We start from the raw sequence: 16,915 nt of genomic DNA on the forward strand, positions 1-16,915 counted from the left end.
TCCTGTTCTCTTTCCAACTTGGCAAGTCCCTGTAATGACTTTCAACAAGGTAGAAGAAGGAGGATTGCATTAGAAATCCCCCTCCAGCTCTCCCTCCTTGCAGGCACAAGCCTGAGAAACAAATTCTCTCAACTTCATCTAAAGAGGATCAAACACCTTCTGCTGTTATTCCCAGGCATTGTTAATTGTTGTTAATTTCCAACACCTCATTAATTATTTGCTATTAAAGATGTGAGTGAGGCAAATGCCCTTCACCCATGGATAGTCACAAGAATGGATCATTAATAACTACAAAAATTTTTCTACTTTTGAAGTTGAAAGGAAGCTTGTATGAAAGTCACTTTGTTTGCAGGAAAAGCCTGGTGCAGCATCACGGTGTCATTCCATAAAGGGCTGGGTGTGAGCAATGCCTTGACATGCCAAAGAAACAAAACAGGGAACAGTGATAAAACTGGAGTTGATGTAATCAACAAGGGTTAGAAGTAGCCCATTCCTCTCTGCACTACTTCTCATTTAACTTGTTTTATGAAGGACTATTTTTATTCAAGACATTCTGGTGATACTTACCATATATAAAAATTTAAAATCCTATAAAAATGCACGGTAAGGTTTATTCGTTAGTATGTAAAGCAGTACATTAATCTAGTATTCTTAATATGATAAGTCTGAGAAGCCTCAAACAGGACTGAGACTATTAACAAAAGTAACAGTAGGACAGTCTCCAATCAAGGAATTCACAGCATTGATAGCTTGAACAGTCCTCAGAAGTATGAATATGTTTCCTAAGGTGATTCTCAGGAATTCTCCTTTACCCTAGGAGCTGGGAAAGGATGCTTATTATTTTGTGATAGTAGCAGAAAAAGAATTTCTTCTGCCCCTTTCCAGCTTTTATTTAAAGCTGAGCTTGTCAGATTGGTTTCCACAACATCAAGGTTTGATCTTCTTAAATAAAATTTTGAGTAAATCTCCAGGTAGTGTCCAATAACCTCTTCACTATTGGCTTTGGCTTGTGGGTCTGCTGTACCTTAGCCATGCAGCTGTTGTCAGAAATCCATTAGATGTCATTCCTGGGACTTGCTTGTCTTTGGCTATTGGTGGCTGATATTCAGGTGAGATGACAAGCTTTCAGGCTGTTATTTCCCTCCATTCTCTGTTCTAGAAAAGATGCCATCAATCTAATCTTAAAATATATCCATTCTGTGGCTTCTCTTTACCTCTCTCAGTTTTCAATTTTATCTAGAATATTCGGTCACTCACTGCACAGACATTTGGTAATGACAGCTCCATGGCTGGCTGAAAATCAGTATTAGATTACGGCCTGAAAACCAGAATTGGATTATAGGCTGATCATCTTTCACTGTTTTAGCTGCAGTGACTGAGTAACTGCCAAAGAGGGGCAGTAACTTCTTCTCCTTCTGCGGCCAAGTCCAAGTAGGATTGTGAATCAAAGCTGTCATTTGCCATTGTTCACAGCCTGGTATATTCACTTTAATTAACTTTTTTTTTTTTTTTAAAGATATTAATATATAAGGCAATGAATTTCAGCAGCTGGAAAATTTACACACCACCCCTCTGTGCCTCTTTAATGGGCTCCACACATTCTTCAGAGTGGGTGGGTTGCCGTTTCAGTAATTTCTGGAGTCGTGATTTCTTTAGCTGCTGCAGCTTTTTCCAAAAGGGACTGTGAAGCAAAGCCAAGAGGTCATCTGGGCAAAGACTGAAAAATCCTGTTCTCTTAAGTTACTTATAAAGATAATTCCATATACTATCCATTGCACAAAAATCTTAAGCAGTGCCAAGAAATCTGTCCATGTCTCCTGAGCTATGTTACACCTTTAATACTAGAGATATCTTCCAAAGCTAGATTTGAATTCAATGAGTTGAGCCTCGGACATCCACCTTACAAACTAGTCAGTGTAGGGGAGTTCAGACTGCCCCATAACTGCAGTTCCCTGATGCTGCAGAAGCTCCTGGTCTCTCCTCTGCGAGGAGAATGAGGATTCATAATGTTGGATCTCAGCTAATTAGGGTAGTACCTGAGTAGCATTGCTTTTGTCTTTTTTCCTTTGCTATATGATGTGAAACAATGAAGTAAATAACACAGACTTAAATATTTTCTTCTCTAGAACCTTCTGTGCGTATTATAAATCTAAATGGTGCTAGCCTTGAAGGCTGATAAAGGCCACTAGATCATCTGTTTATTTCTACAGACAGTGAAATTTCACCTCTCCTGGAATTGTCTCTCAGCTTTTACTGGGCCATGGAATCTTCTCTGTAGGTGTCCAGCTTTGCTTTGGAGAGATCAGTAGGCAAGACATTCACTACTGTCCTGATTATAATCCCCAGAGCTGATAAGCCTCAGTGATTAATGATTTGGTAATCAAAAGTAAATGTTTTCTGTAAAAAATACAGAGACTTTGCAAACACTTAAATGTTATCCTCAAAAAATATTCAATGCATATTGCAAACTGAGAACACGATTAAAACAGTATATTATATCCTATAGCCTTGTCTCATGTTTCGCATTAAAAGAGATAAAACCTTCCCAGGAAGTGTTCACCAGATGCCAGATCTGTATTTGTTTTAGAAGAGCTGAAGCATAATGAAGTACCTGACTTAAGACTTTACAAGATAAGAAGTGCCTGGTTGGTGCTAAAGCTTCATTTTTAATTCATTCTTTATTATGGGAGTTGCTCTCTCTGGGAGGGTGAGCTGTGATCAGGAGCATAGCCAGGACAGATAAGGCACATGAACCCTGGCCTGAAAGCTGACAAACTACCATAGCTGAGCAGTCAGTTATACTGGAGACAGATCTCTTTCGGAGACTAGTTCAAGCCGAATTTATTCTCAGTCACCTCCAAGAAAGACTCACTAAAAATGGAATGCACCACAATGATATATGACTTCTAAAAGTTTATAATCTATGTGCATACAGGTTTCTGTCAGGAGGTAATATGAAAAGAGACCCTTCCTCTACACATGTGCATACCAACATGTACACATGCTAATACAGACATAGAAACTCATATGTGTATATATAATGATATTTACATATTACAGTATTTATTACAGTGGACTTTAATCAAACAAAATCACAGCCAACTGGGTTTAATGAATTAGAAAAAACTAAACCCAGGAGACCATGAAGCCGTATGGATATTATCTTTAACGAGTTTTGTTGGAAAAACTTCGTATTTGATTTGAAAATTAATTTTGTGATTCCAGTTTGGGTTTCTATGTGCTCTGCTGTGATAATTATTTTCTTGGTTTTCCTAATGATGGACATATACTCATTAGTGTTTTGTGTTTACCTTGCTTGTATTGCAATTCACTTTGTGGAGAAAGCAATGCACCATTGCTTTGTTACGTCATCCAGTGCCTAGCATGGTGCCTAAATGCTCCTGTGTACCACTTCAGTATAATTAATATATGGTCATGATACTTCTATTTCTCTATTTCCTTCTGTGCTGGAAACTGATTTGATTCATGTCTCCTTTAAAATGTCCTGAGCCTGGAAAATCTTGCATTTCCATATTGGAGAGAGACCAAGACTAACAAACAAGCAAACAACCAAAATTTTTAAAGGAAGCAAAATTCCTGGAGTTAAGGTACAGCTATCAGATGTTTAAAGGGAGGTGTGTGCATACGCAAATACAATAGCTGCGTCTCCAAACAGTATGCTTACATCAGTAAATTAAAAGCTTGATTGTGGTGGACCAAGATTTGGTTCTTCATATCCTATGAATATGTTCTTTATTATGTTGAGGGTGTGTTTACCTTTAATCTGACCAGAGAAGGTCAAGTCTCTTTTTTAATTATTAGCACAACATTTTATAGTTCTTTAGTTGTAGGCAAAACTCTTTTTCATTGCAAAACAAAAGCAGAAATCTTGCAACCAGTGTATTTATCTCTCTTCGGGGACTGGGGGTTAATATCCAATAGCTCATAACATCTTTATTATAATGCATTTATAATGATTTACTGGAATGACTCTGTAGCTAACTATCTAATGTCAAAGACTAGATTTGGTGTGGTAGAAAATGTCGTATCCTTTGGTAGCTCTAGGGAAAACGAGGCCTCAGTCAATGCTTTCTGTATAATTCTACTAACTGTAATAAGAATAGGGGTAATTGCATTAATGTCAATTAAGCTATTAATAATGCCCATCTTGTAATTCCTAAATATAGCAGTCACTCATACATGCTGCTGTCGCCTGTAAAGACTGTATGCAAATGAGATCATGGCTTATTTATGCTTCAAAATCTGGCTGACAGCCAGTCTTGTATCTCTTGTATACCATCAAAATAAGTACTATTTTGGAGAGAAACCACCTAAGGCACTTGAAGAGGCCATGTCCTGTAGCTGTGATGTTGATCACCTCAAACGACACTCACAGCTCCTTTGTAATTTGCAGACCCCCAGGAGCCAGCAGGGCGCTCTGTGTCACTTCCATTCATGCCACAGGAAGTTTTGCCATGACTGACAGTGAAGTTCTTTAGAGGAGTGCTTGCAGCATCTCTGTGCACTTGAAGAAATGTCATCTCTGTTAATGATTTCAGGTTTCCTGTATGGTAGGCCATAACTTAGGGGCGCAACTGTCCTTGCTAACCATCTATTGTTGGCTCTACTATTTTGGCTGCATTTGTGAAACAAAATTCTGTTTCTAATGCCAATTAGAGAGTATTAGTTTGTCTTAAGTAGGATTACCACTAGGCAATTTAAAGACAGAATTCTGGAGTAATGTAAATGGTCATGCAAACTCCATGAAACACATACAGATCTATATTTATTGAAAAAGTTGCTGGAAATTGATGCAATAGCTTCACAGAATCAAAGCCTACATGGCGTGTTGTGCAGTGCTTCAACGATGGTGGTCAAATGTTCATCACGAGCTGCAATGTGCAGAAAACCAACATTAGCAAATTTCAAGGGTTGTCGAAGGGGTCACTCTCAGAATTGCACTGTCCTTTAGACAAGAGAAGAGAAAGATAGAAGAGGAACCTTTCAGTCAGAGCTCATGACAAATGAGAGGCCATGGCCAATTCCCACAGGAAGACAGTGAGAAGTACCATGATGTGCTTACATCAAGGAGCAGGAAAGGAGGCAACAGATGATATGTATGCATTAAGGACAAGAGAGGAAAGGGAAGTGAGAATGAGACTGGAATTGTTTGTGAACACCTCTTGATATTCTAATGCTGCTCAACCACCTCCCATCTCCAGAGAGCCTGGGGTAAGGTTATGATAGGTGAACTCATTTTTGTAATAAAGTTGGCTGTAGCTCTAGGCCATAAATCACAAGTTCAAGTGCTCAAACTTATACATTTCTCTCTTGCCTCACTCTCTCTTTCTATTTATACTTTGATATGGATGAATCACTGAATCGAAAGCAGGAAGAGAGAGTAATTATTTCATCCCTATAGAGAATAATGCATTTACATATGAATTATTAGGCATATTTTCTGAAGAGATACATTCTATTTTCTTCTACCAAAGGAAAATATCGTTTCAGTGAACCTGCTACTCTTTCCATATTATTTTAACTGATTCCTACCACAAGGTTTTAATGAGCCTGCAACTGCTGTGAGTGCTAGCCGTTAGATGGACTGCAAGTTTTTATCCTATGCAGCTGAATCTTACTCCTGACTCAGCTTTCATTTATTCCTTCCTTACTCATTTATTTCTTGTTCCAGTGAAGTTAAAATATCCTCAGTGATGGACTGTGTCTCAAAATCCTATAATCTTAAAATTATTAACATTTTAAGAGCAGCTTAAAGGAGGCGTTGATACCTCCTTGTCCATTTTTGTCCCTTTTGAGTCAAAACTTTGTCACCTCTGTTAACTAAGCATATTTGAAACAGCTTTTTAAACTCTCTTCCCTCATATTAGTTTCTTTCATAGCTTCTCCCTTTAAGCATAGGTCCAGTAAAAATGGCTTCTCTGTTTAAATAAGGGTCCAATGCAGAATGAGAATGAATGTTGTCATATGAAGTGCATTTCAAATGTAATAAAGCAGAAAGGAGTTCCTGGCCCCTGTGTCAGTTGTAAGAGCGTGCATACTGTGATCACTATAGCTCAGTGGCTGCAAAGCAGAAAATGAAGACTGTAAAAACGTCACATAAAGAAAAAATGCACAGTGGATTCATTTTGCGATGCTCATAATTCAGTAATGCCTTTAAGTAGCTAGAAGAAATATAATAAATGTTTTTCCACAACATTGATCATACTGTATCAGAGGAAATATTAGTGTGCAGGGAGCCATGATTATGCTGGTAGTAATTCTCGGTGCAGAAAACTCCTAGAAGATGGGACCCTTTATAGGCTGAACTTTTATTGGCTGCAGTTATTTACCTTTAAGAATACGCCTAATACACTGTCCTATAGCTAAATATTTTTGTGAAAACTCAAACCAGCAACTGTCAGTAAATCAAAAAACCTGCTACCACTTCATAGAATTTATGTTTTATTATGGACAATCTGATAAGTTCTGAGATACAAAAAATGACCAATCAACCACGTAAAACAAATTTTCCTGCTGTGTTCCAAAATCTGGATTTGGTCAGACAGGTTTATTGTGCATGATCCCATCAAACCATTGCCTGTAAGTATAAAGTATCCTCAAGAAATGTAATGCAATATTAGATTAGGCAATAGATTAAAGTACACGGTTTTCTGAAGGTTATAAGCAAACATACATGGACCACCATGGATGATCTCCTTACAGTACTGCAAAACCCACCCAAAGTCACCGAAACATGTTTGGACTTTGGGCTGGGTGAGGAGCCCAGTGTGGGTTCCCAGTGCCAGTCTCCTGCTCCTCAGGCTGGTAGGATGCCGTAGTGCCGGGCCAAGGTGTGGGTCAGCCCTGTGGAGGGAAACCACTGGGCACTTGGGGGAGGCCAGCCAGGGATGGCACATGGGCACTGGGGACCAAGAAAGGAGAACAGAGGTTGAGGGAAGGAAAGTGGAAGGTACAAAAATGTTCTGCCATGGATGTTGAGACAGCCCTTCCCCTACACTGGAAGGGATGGAGAGGCTGAATTTGATATGAGGAGAGCTGGTCTGCCAAAGCACATGTTGCTGGCTTTTGGGCTCTGAAATACCCCATTGTCTCTAGAGAAGGCACTAAAATATTCATGTTTATTTGTCATTAAGCTCCTTTTCAAGACAATGTTTGAACATGGCTACAACTTTAAGCAAGGATCTATGCTCACATACTTCCAAAGTATTGGTCACAAGCCTAACTCCTGCAACAGGATCTGCTGGGCCAGGGCCTGAAGGAGCAAGTCCATTCTGCTTATCATTGTCTCAAGCCAGGCAGAGCATCTGGTCTTGTAAGATAGGGATTGGTTTTGTTTCCTTGATAGACACTTTAGGCAAAAGTTTGACGTGATTGTTTCCCTGAGCAGATGTTGCCTCAATCTTGAAACTCTAACCATTTGCAGCTTTTTTCCTGAAAGATGCTCTGTAGCTTTTCTTACACTTAAAGTAGCAGGGTCATTTTTTCTTGCTTAGAATAAAAAAGGCAATCACACTCCCTGCTATGGGCTAGTAGCCTGGATTGGAGACTAAAGATCAGTTCTGCATGGTCTGTTCCTTGGCTGTATCAGTGCTTTGTGACATGATCTTAGGCAAGTCATTTAAACTTTCTGTGGTTTAGTCTATCTATCCTTAAAGTAATTAAAATAATAAGCACATCTCTTAGCAGTTATCGCATGGGAATTAAATAGTTAAAGGCCTTTGGTAGGTTGTGTCAAAACAAGGAAACTGCAAGGCTGGGAATTATCAAACGCACAAATTCTGTCGTGCATCTTCATATAATTTTTTTAAGCAATGTGGGCATTTAATGCTGTTGGGAATGAATTACTGTGGCAGTCCTTTATTCTGTGTAGCTTTATATAGAATGCATACATCTATGTTGTTCTGGGGGGTGTTTATTTGCATAGGAATATTAGAGTTTTAAATGCAGTGATCAAGAGCGTTACCTTAGTGCAAAGCAGAGCTGTTGCTATAACTTGAAAGAAGCTACCGTAAAGGAGGAGGGGTGGGATTAAACCAGAAGCCCTAAATGGCAATTGATGCTAAGATTCTTCAGAGTTTTGCTTCAGAGGGGAATATACACTTCAGGTAATGTAGTGCCAGCCCTGTGCAGTTCTGCGTGCTCGAGAAGGCTCTCAGCCTGAAGTACAGTGCTGTCCCCACCACGGGCACTGCCCCAACCCGTGCACAGCCCCCAAACGCAGAAAACGATGCTGCTTTGTACGGCTAAAATCGCCCATGGATACAATGGGCGGATTTTACAGAAACTCCAGATGTGTTGTTCTGACTCTCCGTAGTTTCCATTTAACCCGAAGGCAGCCTGCTGCCTTTCAGGGGAAAGAAAAGCGATCATTTGGTTTATTTTAGGTAGTGATGTTGTTGTGAGTGGGGAGAGGTGCCACTGGATGGCACTGTTGCACACGGCTGGCAGGAGAGCTGCCCCGGGAAGCCCCGGCGGGGAGAGGCGGGCCGGGCACCGCACGCACCTGGGGCTGGGGGGTCACCGGCCCTGCGGCTGCTCCAGCCCCGGGCAAAGCCCTGTGCCCGTAAAGTACTGCAACACCCCCAGGAGCTGCCCCAGCGCTTGCATATGCCCTCGCCACAAACAAGAAAACATTGCCTATTTTATAGCAGGTTTTATTTATTTTAATCTAACTTAATCTGGGTTTACGTAAAATGAAACACTAGCAAATACAAATACTTCAGTTGTTCTGCACACCTTTATCTGCCCACATGAACGGTGAAAAAGCTGAATTTAGATTGATTCATTGTCAGTGTGACCTAATTTAAAACCAACTAGACCAAGCCATTTTCATTTTCACTACAAATATCAATGGGACTGCTGGTTTTGAAAATAATTTGCTCTTTTAAATATTTTTGGTTCTTTTATTTTAAACCACAGATGAAATTTTGCATTTAACTTAATTAGCTGCTATATTTATACTTCCTACTTTTTTTTAGGAAACAGTAAAAAATGGGAAGGTTGTTCTTTTCCTCTATTCTAGAACAGATATGAGGTAGAATTGTCATTCCTCATTCAATTCTGTTCTTAACATATGAATTCTTACACTTCTGTGAGAATTTTCATTTGATATTAAAAAAAAAAGTTTTAATTATGTTGAGAAATTGCCCATTGTTATGAATTCAGCAGAACCTCTGTGTTCTTTAGTCCCCTTCTTTTTCCTTTTCTTGAATGTTAGAGTACATAAATTGTAGAACAGTTACAGGCTTAGACTCTAGCTATGGGATTTCTTTCTGTTCTTGTACATTATCACAAAATTATGTTGCTTGCCATCTATGGGATGCTTTGATCCAAAATTTCAGTCATTGTTTCCACATTTAGGGGCTGGAATGAACATCAAAGAAGTGGGTGTACTGAATTTGCTGAATGCCAGAGCAGTACAATAACATGCAAAGGATATAAGCAAATCCCAAAGGTAAAATGTGCTGCCAAATCTTGCACATAATAGAAGCTCTAAAGTGACAGTCTGTCTTTGACAAATGCATAATGATATCAATGCCAAGGGAAGGAACTAGCATGCTGAAAGGTGAATAAAAGAGTTGGGAACAATTCGCTACATTTACACATTTCCTCAGTGTGTTTTCACACAACAAGGAAAGCAGATGAGACAAATGTATTAGGTAATCATTGGAGAAGACCGTAAAACTGCTGAGGTTTTTTGGTAACCTGGGTATTTCCTTGCCTTGTAATGAGTTTTTAAAAACAAAACATGATTAGAAGCAATTCATATTCTAAAAGAAAAAAAAAAATGCAGTCCACAAGGAATGTAAAAAATGGTTAATTCTCTTTTCCTTTGACAAGATCACATTTAATGCCCATATGGTAGTTGCAATATGCTGTTCTCTTTCCTGGTTGATGGATTCCTAAATGCTTCAAATAGCTGCAAAGGCAAGTTAAGGATTCCATATGCATTCACCAGATTTTCCAACACGGTGAACTAACAGGGTAATTTAAATGGGTGCTGCAATGTAAAAACATGAGAATCACTGCACAAAACCTATCAATTTATCTTGTAAAAGATCTGAAACCTACTTGTTAAATTCATTTTATTTTCCTTTCTTTGAAAACAAAACAAAACCCAACGCAAATAATAGCTGTAAAACCTGTAACAAAAGGCTTCCTTTCCCAGTATGTGCAACACTTAGCAGAGGCGAGTCTTGGGTAGTTTAGCAGATCCTAGTGTGTTCTGGAGAAGAGAGGTTTTTCCCAAGCCTGCATGTTAATGTTCATCAGAGGGAGTCTGACAGAGGCCCACTGAAGTGCAGCACTCCTGCTGCAGCCACTCAAATATTCAGAAGGAAGTTCTGCTGTAATAAAACTTCAAAGAGATAATGATGGAGGACCTGCTCTTCCCCCATCAGTTTTCTGCCCTATCTCTGGTAGGTGAACAGTCACCTCCAGTTTTCATGTGACTGGTGACTGAAAGCATGGCTGCCACATGTCAAGAGTGCTGCTCAGGTGGTAGGTACATGGTCAGTCAGCATTTTGGCCAGGTAATAGCCATATTCTGATCATATGATTTAAAAAAAGACTATTCCATCTTTGACAAAGAAAGGGTTGGCCTTTTTGGGAAAAAGTGACATATTCTTGCCTGGGCTGTGGTTCCTGTACTCCAGCTACAGAGGTCTAAGGAGCAGTTGAAAAAATCTAGGTGGGGTAACATTCCTCCTGCTCAGTAACTGAGGAAAAAGCTTCTGACTGGCATGGGGCTGTGTTGAGACTGGAGGGAGTGTTTCCATTGCCTGGAAACACGGATTTTCACTTGCCATTGGCTTTGGGGCAGCTGATTAACTCCTCAGGGTGCACCAGAACTTAGTTGCTTGGGCTCTTGAAGCATCCCACAGAGTCACATAGATGGTTCAAACCTGCCTCTGTCTTGCTCTTCCTTCCCCTTTTCTCTCCTACCCTGAAATGACAGGTTTTCTACTATGCTTTGGTGAAGTGTAGCAAAAAATGTAATTCTTTATACATATAACATCCTGATTTGTGCAAGTAATTAGGAAACTGAATGTCGTGCCCAGATGGGGACCTGATCCTGTATGCCTTGGCTCTGGTCCTGTATTAGATTTGTAGGGAGTGTGACCTACATTCTCTTCCAAAGAAGGCTGGGTAGGAAAGGACATCTGGTTTGGATTGTGGTTGCTACTAAAATCTCTTATGAAGCAGGGAGAAGAGCTGCAAGTGGTCAGGCAGAGATGCATCTGTTATCATAAAACAGGATACATACAATCACCACTGAAGAAACTAGACAAATAGATAATGCAAACTAGATAAGAGGATGTCCAGTACTGAAGGAGGGAATGTCTAGCCTTTTGCATTTTGCGGGCAAAGTGTCAGACCCCATGACAGCCACCTGCTAACATTGAGAGCAAGCCTGCTCTGACCACAATAAGACTGTCTCAGTGATAATGGGGGAGAAGCTGAAACCATCAAGGGCTGTGAGATTCATGGACAGGCAAACACTTTGCCAAAACGTGAAGTTACTGGCAAGTAAGTCCCATCATCTTCAGGATAGTGGTAACATCTCCTGAATGTCCCTAAAGACATACTGCTTCCCAGAAATCTGGGTCAAAATATTACTTTTTCTGTAACTCATCTGCCTCACTGATCTCTTCTGTTTCGTCCTTCTCTCTCGTCACAAAGATACTGCTGGAAGCAATGCTGGGCAGATGAAAAGATCTGCAGAACAGGGACAGAGATATGGGGATCAGAAACTTGGGTGGAACTCCTGTAAATCCTCACATTTGACAGTCTAGCCAGAGCCTGAAGATGAACGTGCAGCTATGCCTATGACACTGGAAGGATGTTAGTTTACCTTGACTATTAGTGATATTCTATAAGTTGCTAGGTAAATACTGAGCCCATAGTAAAAGAAAAAAACTTCGAGCATTTGCTAGCCTGGAAAGAATGGTTTTAATCTAAGAGTTAAGGAGAGAGCTGGCAAGACTCCATAGACTGAAATAATCACACCAACTTGCATGAGGGTAAAAAACTACATGTAATAGTTCCTAATAAAGTCACAAGGAAAAGAAACTAAACAGGTCATGAGTGTTATTAATAATCATACTGAAAAAGAAAAGGAATAAACAAGGAAAACCAAAAATCATAACAACTGTTTATGAGTACAGCTGAATTGGAATAACAGAGACTTGGTGGGAGAACTCATATGGCTGGAATATTAATTTAAAGAATATAAAGGATATAGATTCTTCAGGAAGGAGAAGCAGGTTGAAAGGAAGGAAGAATATCATGTGCTCAGATGTCCCAAATGGAGCTCAAAACATGTGCATGATGATAAAGAAGACAGCTAGGGTCTCCTACAAAGCATTAAATCTGGAAGTTCAAGCAAAGCTTAATTTTGATAATTAAGCAGAATCTTCTAAGGCCCTGAAATCTATGTACTTTAACTATCAAAATGTTGGTAAAGGCATTGGTCAGCAAATTCTTGGTTGATGCTAGTTAAAAAGGAAGAGCTGAAGGTGAATCAGTCTTACAAAAGAGTTGAGGTTTATGGGAGGTTTTTTTGTAGAGATTGTTTTCCAATTTTTTGAGAGTTTCTCAGATGCTCACTTGCTTTCTACCTTGGCAAAAGGATCTTTTGAACAGGTCCCAGGCATCCTCTCAGGTTTGAAGATATCTGTGCTTTGTTTGAAGCCAGGGCAGCAAATACAACAGGGAATTTGCCTTCCTTAGCACTGTTGTATTGAATAATGAAAATGTAAGGACTCTGTTTAAAGCTCAGTGAAGACCAGGCTTGTTTTAATTTGAATTCAGCTTAGCTGTAGAGTCCTTGTGTTTGGACTTTGAATTCAGAGCCAGATTTATTTTAGATTTTGCCTTCATCAGACAAATTATTCTTGTCAGACATCTTTTCAGTCCTATGGCTTAACTAGACCTCTCAGCCAGGACTAGGTAAGTCACAACTCATCTTTCTCAATTTGCTGGTTGGGGGCCTATTCCACATTACTTCCTTTGTTTTGCTCACATTTGCAGGATGCCTCCATACATGCCATACACTGTGGTCAGGGGTGCACACTGTGACTGTGCCTTAACTCTTTAAAACCCTGAAAGGTGTAGTGTCTCAGGGAGACAGTGGCAGGCAGGTAATTTGGGGTTCTTATATGTTCCTGTTTCACTCAGTCAGGTAATGTTTGTTTCTGGTTTTCTCAGACATTGAAAGGGCCTGAGCAAATGTTCAATACATTCCTCTGTGTGAGTAGTAAGAAGCCAAGGTCTGAGGAATGTGCATAAGATATGGCACTATTCCACTGCAGAACACTGAGGGCAGCAGCGCTTGGGTGGTGTAATTGTGACAGAACTCACAATGCATAGCATGAGAAAAAGGTAAAGCAGCAAAAGTAAAATGATAGACTTCAGGAAGATAAAGTATTCTGGAGTTAGACAGTTAGGAAGCAAGCTCAACAGAAAAGGATATATGATGCTGTGAGAGATGAAATATTTTCTACCTTTTATTGGATCAGACTCTACTAAATGCATCAACTGTAGCAGCTGGGTAGTATAATTAACACCAGCTAAAAAGGGTAAAGTCTTCACCTAGGATAACGTAAGGGCAGGACAAATGTGTTTCATTTTCTTGACACACTTCTTAATTTTCCCAGAATCAATTTCATCATGGCCACCTGAAATTTGCTAGCAATTGTTTGGAGAACACAGGAAAGACCAACGAGAAAAAATTTTAAAAGTCAAATGTGACATTTCAGAAAGGGAGAGTAGGAGAAAAAGAATTTTGGGTGCCTATTTATCCAAAGATTTTCCATAATTTGTAATGAATTTTTAAGCCCCAAAAGATTAGAAGGAAATAATTAGCAGCCAACATGAATTTGGGAAATTCATCCACTTGATAAATACAACTTCATCAGTAAGTAGTCATGTCAAATTGATTTAATTTCCTCTTAAAACAGAGTAACAGGGCACAAGAAAATGGGGGAAATGATAGGTCACAGGTATTCTGGCTGTTTGACACCATGTTGCATGGCATTGTCTTGAACAGCAATCTCAGTACTGTTTAAGGCCTGAACTTGTGTATTATGTCAGGTTTTGGGGCACCAATCTCCTAGAAAGACACAAAGGCAGTTAGAATCCAGAGGAGAATAACCAGGTCACAACAACATGACATGTATGAAAAATTGGAAGAAGTGTATTGTATTTCTTTCTCTAGAATAAGGAAGACTGATGGGCCATGAGAGCATCCTTTTATTTTATTTACAGCAGCCTTTTACAGGAATTATTTGTTCTCTGTGGTAGATAAAACAGATTCACTCTGGCAAATTCATACTAGACCTTAGGAAACAGCTTTCTGATTCTGAAGATGGCAAAACAAATTTTTTGAGAGGTCTGTGGAGTCTTCATCACTGAAAATGTTTAAGATTGGGTTTAAGAGGAACACGTCTTAAATTAAACCTGCCTAGAGAGAGGGCAGAGACCTTCCAGGGGAATCTTATTTTCCACTTATTCCCGGACGTGAAGTCAAATGTCTGCAAGCTGCGGTTTCTGTGCCATCCAGGGCAGGATATCTCTTTGCAGTGCAAGGGAATATCTGTGCTTTACCTCCCACAGGCAGCAGCAGCAACTAAGGTGATACACCACTGTGCTGGAAGCTGAAGTGTCAAGCCAGGTTCCCTCACATGCTCTGGTTTTACTCTCACTGCCTAACTCTATTCTTTGGCACCTGTGCTGCAGTCAGTCTTCACCAGTACAGTTGATCTTTTCCTGTGGAAGTGCAGAGAGGTGTTAAACACTTTTTTACCAAGTCCTTTACTATCCCTGTGTTTTCTTAATTCCTATGCATCTTTCAACAGTTGATAGTGAGTAATGATGAAATTTAGCGTAGCAGAAAGTTTTGTCTGAATCTTTTATAATCTTTTGGAATTGTGATTGGATTTTCTAGAGTCTCCAGTAAATTAGAGCATTTGGCTTTTCCATTGTTTCAGAACTAATCATTGAAGTAGCTAAATGTTCAAGACATAAAAATGTGCAAATGGGTGTTAGTTGAATGGATATAGTAAGATTTTTTTCTGGCATGAAAAGCACAGTATTTATGAGTTAATTTAATCAGAGAAGAATAATACTGAGTAGGTGACGAAGTAAAAATGATGACTGTGTATTATGTTTTGCCATGCAGCTGAACAAACACATTCAATGACAGACTTTGGCAGGAGCTGCAAAGATGTTCTTGACAATGGCATGAATAAATATTAGGTGCTGTACACAATTCACTGCATTCCAGGCCTTGAACAAAACCAGGTGAGCTTTGCCTGGAAAATTTGGAGGAAACAATGTAAGCATGTTGGGAAAATGTAAACATCTACAGTATTCTCCCCAGCTGCTTTGCTGTAACATTTTCATTTGCATCAGCAACAACTGTCATTTTTTATCTGCTCTACTTTCATTGCACTTCTAGGAATCAATTACACTCCCAGCTACTTTATAGTTCATGGTAGGCACGTCAGTAATATTGCCCAAATGAAGGACTTTATACTTGCTAAACAAAGTATATTGATCAGGCTTCATTTGCATTGCTGCAACCAGTTTACAAAAATAAAAAGAAATACTTTTATATTCTTAGTGGTCAATACAGAAACAGAAAGATATCTCCTAATAATTTAAAATGGAAATTTGAGGAAATTAGAGAGAGTCTATACAACATGGATGTGGGCTATTAAAAGAATGAGTATGACAATATGGAGGATAATTTCCTTTTAAAGATTATTTTTTCTCCAAAGCTAGTTTATAGTCATAATCTTTTGCTAAAACCTACAGCAGTATTGGTAGCTCAAGCACACTTGACTGCTGAGGAGAAAAGAGAGATGGGAATATCCTGTAGTGCTCTACTCTTTATTCTGACTCCACTGAGTGAAATTTAATTCAAGGTTGGCCCTCACATCTTCAGTGTTCAGAGTGGTAGTGCTGACAGTACTATTTCTCATCTTCGTTTTTTGTAATCCTGAGAATATTCTTAATTTGTGTTGGAACAATAATATCCACTGACAAAAATTAAACTTAATGTGGAAGTTTCTCTCATTAGTTCTATTCTCTACTGATCTCATTTGCAAGCGCACAACACTCATTTCAGAAGTGGTGTTCTTCAGAGTAAGCCTCCTTCTGTGTCACTGCAGAAAGCAATGGGCACAGTCTACCTGGAATCTTTAAGCTGTTGTGGCCTGATGATTCTACAAAGGATAACAGTGTCTCTCCTTCTTTACAGTATGATGTGTTTGTGTGCCTGGCATTCTTCAGTGAGTCCCAGGAAGAATAAGGCTGCAATAGAGAAATCATTGGCATAGCTCGGAAGGAGAGAGACAGCTCATGTCACTTCTGCAGTTTCTCTTCTAGAATGAGTCCCAGACATAACTCAGAGCAGCTTCAGACTCCTTGGCCATCTATAGCCTCATAGGTACGTTTTAGAAGCTAAGGATAGATGTGGTATTGAGCTACCCAGCCCACAGCTCCCCTTCTTAACTTGTTCTCCCTATTCTGTGGGGGATGTTAGAGTTTGTGAGGATGTATATCACCTTCCTGTAAGAACTTCAAAGGGACTGGGCCTGGCACATTTTATTTATGCTATATTTTTTTACTGGACATAATATTTACTGGAAATAAAAAGAACAAAGTAAAAATCCATCTTCTCTGTTTGCCTTTTTCTCCTCTGATCCTTTCAGAAGTGAAACCCTTAAAACTCAGTGAGTGGAGCGGCAAACAGACTACAGTGACATACTGGTAAAAAAGTCTAAAGACTATTTTTTAATGTCGTTTTTACATGTCAAGATGATTGATATTAAAGAAGGAGTAAAAGTAGGTCTCTTCAGTCTAGAATAGTTTTGTTAGCTGAGGATTC

Source organism: Corvus brachyrhynchos, unplaced genomic scaffold, assembly GCF_000691975.1.
Source record: "Corvus brachyrhynchos isolate BGI_N302 unplaced genomic scaffold, ASM69197v1 scaffold255, whole genome shotgun sequence".
Taxonomy (NCBI): Eukaryota; Metazoa; Chordata; class Aves; order Passeriformes; family Corvidae; genus Corvus; species Corvus brachyrhynchos.